The sequence below is a fragment of the Callorhinus ursinus genome, unplaced genomic scaffold (assembly GCF_003265705.2).
Source record: "Callorhinus ursinus isolate GAN/ISIS: 27379988/994484 unplaced genomic scaffold, GSC_fseal_2.0 scaffold9, whole genome shotgun sequence".
NCBI classification, from domain to species: domain Eukaryota; kingdom Metazoa; phylum Chordata; class Mammalia; order Carnivora; family Otariidae; genus Callorhinus; species Callorhinus ursinus.
Genome location: NW_027397071.1, coordinates 26516694 through 26522073, shown reverse-complemented (window position 1 = coordinate 26522073; position 5380 = coordinate 26516694).

Here is a 5380-nt window from a genome sequence, read left to right as displayed (position 1 = left end):
AGGACTGAAATTGCTGGATCATACTGATAGTTCTATGCTCAACCCTTTGAAAAACTGCCAAAATGTTTGCCATAGCAGCTGCACCTTTTTATATTCCTACCAGCACTGCCTGAGGGCTCGTTTCTCCATATCCTCATCAACGCTTTTTTTTTTTTAAACAAAATTATAGCCATCCTAGTAGTTGTGAAGTGGTATCTTAGTGTGGTTTTGATTTTCATCTCCCTAATTACTAACGACGTTGCACATCTTTTAATGGGCTTCTGGACTTTTGCATGTCTTCTGTGGAGAAATACGTATTAATGTTCTTTACTTATTTTTTGAACTATTTAGTTTTGCCCTCGAGTTTTTGTTGTTGAGTTTTAGGTGTTCTTATATATTCTGGTTATTAATCCCTTATCAGATCAATAATTTGCAAATATTTTGCCCCATTCTGTAAGTTGTATTTTTGCCTTCTTGATAGTACCCTTTGATCCACTAATGTTCATAAAGTTGATAAAGTCCAAATTATCTATTTTGTTGTTGTTGTTGCCTACACTCTTACACTTTATCTCAACCTGGATGACACACAGATTCTATTGGAATGTCTCACAAAAAGCATCATAGGCTTCTTGATTTGGTTTTCCATTCTGTGTCTGTCAGCATATAAAGGATTGTCCAAATAGCAGAATTTGTGTGTAGCAAGGTGTTCTTTTACATGTGAAAATCTCTAAGTAGCTTCATTCACAATAGTTTAAAATTGTAAGTAACCCAAATGTCCATCAGTAGTAGAATGAATAAATAAAGTGTGGAACATTGATCAGTGGAAGAAGATATAGAGATAAAAAAGAATGCAGTCTTACTACAGATACAAACATGGATGGATCTCAATGACACAGTAAAGAGAAAGACATCAGACACAAAAGTGCACATGCTGAGTGGTTCCATTTATCATGAAGTTAGAGAACAGACAAAACCAATCTATGATGGGACATCTGGCCGGCTCAGTCAGTAAAGCATGCAACTCTTGATCTCAGGGTTGTAGGTTCGAGCCCCATGTTGGGTGTAGAGATTACTTAAAAGCAAAATCTTTACTGAAAAAACAAACAAAAGGGGCACCTGGCTGGCTCAGTTAAGTGTCTACCTTCGGCTCAGGTTAGGATCTCAGGGTCCTGGGATCAAGCTCCATGTTGGGCTTCCTGCTCATCAGAGAGTCTGTGTCTCCCTCTCCCTCTCCCTTTGCTTTCTCCCCTCCTCCCATTCATGATCGCTCTCTCTCTCTCAAATAATTAAATAAAACCTTAAAAAAAAAAGACAAACGAAAAACCAATCTATGATAATAGAAGTCAGTTTCATGGTTACCTGGAGTAAGATATTAACTGGAAAGAGGCCCAAAGGAGACAAGAAAATCTTCTGAGATATTGGAAATAATTTATATCTTGATCTAGGCAGTGCCTCCATGGGTGCATATGTATGTATAATTCAACAAATTTATGCAAGATTTGTACACCTTACTGTTAAATGTTATCCCTTGATTAAAAAAAAAATTAAATCTCTGGCTAATAGTGAGAATCCCAGTGTTCATGTTCATAAGTGATCTCGGTGGTATTTCCTGTCCGGACATGGTCTGAACTGTCTCTCCAAAATGCTCTGCCTTCTTTGGAAAGCTTAAAAAGAACAGCTGATAGAGCAGCAGCAAATAGAAGTTCCTTATGACTGTCTTGGAGTCTTGGAAATGTGCTTGTGGCAGGAAGACTTTCCCTGAGGACTTGATGGAAGGGGGCAGTAAGTCATTAGTTTCTAGATTCCTGTTCTATTCCTAAAATACAAAAATAGGTTCCCTGGAAAAAAGTCAGTGAGCATCCAAGTAGGACAGTTTGAATGCTGGAATATTTGGAAACTATGCCCTTGGTTGCTGCTCAAAGATGTTGCTAAGATACTTTAGATACCAAGAAACACGATTCAAAAGGGTAATGAGCAATAAAGCCGATTTTGTTTTAAACCCAAGTGTAAGTTCAAGCATGTGTCCTGTTAACACAGACGCAGATGTGAAATTGAGAAAGCATGAAGTGATAGCACATGGCTGCAATTTGTTCATTGCCTTTTTCTCTCAGCAAAGTATGTGGAGATGTGGAAACCCTATAATACCTGATGTTTGAAGAAATTAAAATTTCAAAATCCTTTATATGGGGGCCTGGGAAGATAGAAATATCAGTCATCAATCCACGTCAATGGAACGGAGATATGCTGAGTCCTTAAATGTAAAGTTTGTAGGGCAGGTGGGATAAACAAGTAATTCTGGGCATGATTATCCTGAGAAAATGAGGCTATTATTCAAAATTAGATTTATAAAATGGCCCACCAAAACCAAGATGAAAGTCATACAGTAAGGATAGGGATATGAGGTTGCATATTTGATTCAATCCATCTTGGGTTCTGAGACAAGACTGAAAAAATATGCTTTATCAATGCATGTTATTTCAAAAGTTTTCAAGATACTAGAATGCATTAACAGAAGTCTGACAAAGACATATGGTACTCAAGTGCTAAAAGGAATCCTCCATGTGCAGATTATTGGCCGTACCATATTTTGATCGCTGATTATTTGGAATAGTTTTTTTTTTTTGATAGGTTAAATTATAAAGTCCTTAAGAATTCAACTTGTAGAGGGTGGAGCAAGATGGCGGAGGAGTAGACCTGGATTTCGTCTGGTCTCAGGAATTCAGCTGGATAGGGATCAAACCATTCTGAACACCTACGGACTCAACAGGAGACCGAAGAAGAGAGTAGCAACAACTCTCTGAACAGAGAAGCGACCACTTACTGGAAGGTAGGACGTGCGGAGAAGTGAATCCAAGGCGATATGGAAGGATAGACGGTGGGGGAGGGGGCCTCCATCGGCCGCTTCTGGCAAGTGCTAGAGCCGCGGAGCACAAAATCGGAACTTTTAGAAGTCGGCTCCGCTGAGGGACGTCGCTCCAGTGGCTAAGCGGGGGTGGAACCCTCGCGGGACAGTGTGGTCTCAGGACCGTCGGGGTCACAGAAAGACCGGGGGTGCCTGAGTGCGGCAGAGCTCCCAGGTATCGGAGCGGGGAAGCCGGCTACAGAGACGGAGCCGAGTCGCAGGCTCTCAGCTCGGGGTTGCCATAAACTGTGATCTGCGGCCCGGTCGGGCCACTGCCCCTACAGCAGGGACAAAACAAGTGGCAGATCCAGGGAGACTCCCCTCCCTTCCCCGGGAGGAGCGGCGCGGGAGTGCACCGCAGGGATCTGCTGGGTTTGGAGCCTCCACACGGGGTCAAGTTCCAGAGATAGAAATGCTCGGTCACAGGCCAGGTGAGCACGCAGTGCGGCCAGAGACCAGGGAGACGGGAGTGACTGGCTGCTTTTCTCTGGGGGCGCACTGAGGAGCGGGGCCCTGAGTTCTCAGCTCCTCCGGGTGGAGATTGGGAGGCCACCATTTTCACCCCGGTCTTCCAAAGCTGTATCAGAGCTTGCAGGGAACAAAAGCTCCTGAGAACAAACCCAAGCAGCTTGCTTAGCCCGGACCGACAAGAGTGGGGCAATCCCGCCTCGGGCAAAGACATTTGGGAACCACGGCAACAGGCCCCTCCCCCAGATCAGCACGAACAGCCTGCCAAGACCAAGTTTACTGATCAAGGAGAACGGGAGAACTCCAGCGCTAGGGGAATACTGCACATAGAATTCATGGCTTTTTTTACCATGATTCATTAGTTTTTCAAAGTTAATTTTTTTAACTGTTTTTTTAGTTTTTCTTTTTCCCTTTTTCAACCAACATCTTATCAATCCCTTTTTTTAAAAAAACATTGTTTATTTTTCATTTTTAGAGTCATATTTTATCCCTTCATAGTAGTTACCCTTATTTTTGGCATATATATAGATATATAATTTGTTCTCTCTTTAAAATTTTGAGATACAGTTTCTTCTAACAGATCAAAATATACCCTAAATCACTAGTGTATGGCTTTGTTCTAGTCTCCTGCCTGATCACATTCTCTCCTTTTTTTTTTTAAATCTTCTTTCTTTTTTCAAACAACTTCTTATCTTATCAATTCCTTTTACAAAATCTTTTATAATTTTCATCTTTACAGTCATCTTCCATCCCTTCATTGTATCAACCCTTATTTTATACATATATAAGTCTTTCTTCCTTTAAAATTTTATGAGGCACTTTTTTCTAACAGACCAAAATATGCCCAAAATCTAGTGTGTGGCACTGATCTATGCACTACCCTGATCATACTTGATCATATTCTGTTTTTTCTGTATTGTTCTGTTTTTGTTTTTATCTTTTTCTTTTTCTTTTTCTTTCTTTCTTTTCTCTTTCTTTTTTCTTTCTTTCCCTTTCTTTTCCCCTGGTTTTAGGTCTTTCCTGATTTGTATAGAGTATATTTGTTGGGGACATTGTTAACCTGTTAGCATTTTGTTCTCGCATTCATCTGTTCTCCTCTGGACAAAATGACAAGATGAAAAAAATCACCTCAGCAAAAAGAACAAGAGGTAGTACCGTCTGCCAGGGACCTACTCAATACGGACATTAGTACGATGTCGGACTTAGAGTTCAGAATCATGACTTTAAAGATACTAGCTGGGCTTGAAAAAAGCGTGGAAGTTATTAGAGAAACCCTTTCTGGAGAAATAAAAGAACTAAAATCTAACCAAGTCAAAATCAAAAAGGCTATTAATAGGTGCAATAAAAAATGGGGGCACTAACTGCTAGGATAAATGAGGCAGAAGAGAGAATCACCGATATAGAAGACCAAATGATGGAAAATAAAGAGGCTGAGAAAAAGAGAGAGAAACAACTACAGGATCATGAGGGCAGAATTCGAGAGATAAGCGATACGATAAGATGAAACAACATTAGAATAAATGGGATCCCAGAAGAAGAAGAAAGAGAGAGAGGGGCAGAAGGTATATTGGAGCAAATAATAGAACTTCCCTAATGTGAGGAAGGAAACAGGCATCAAAATCCAGGAGGCACAGAGAACCCCTCTCAAAATCAATAAAAATAGGTCAACACCCCAACATCTACTAGTAAAACTTACGAGTCTCAGAGACAAAGAGAAAATCCTGAAAGCAGCTCGGGAGAAGAGATATGTAACCTACAATGGTAGAAACATTAGATTGGCAACAGACCTATCCACAGAGACCTGGCAGGCCAGAAAGGACTGGCATGATACCTTCAGAGCACTAAATGAGAAAAATATGCAGCCAAGAATACTATATCCAGCTAGGCTGTCATTGAAAATAGAAGGAGAGATAAAAAGCTTCCAGGACAAACAAAAACTAAAGGAATTTGCAAGCACAAAACCAGCACTCCAAGAAATATTGAAAGGGGTCCTCTAAGCAAAGAGAGAGGCTAAAAGCAACACAGATCAGA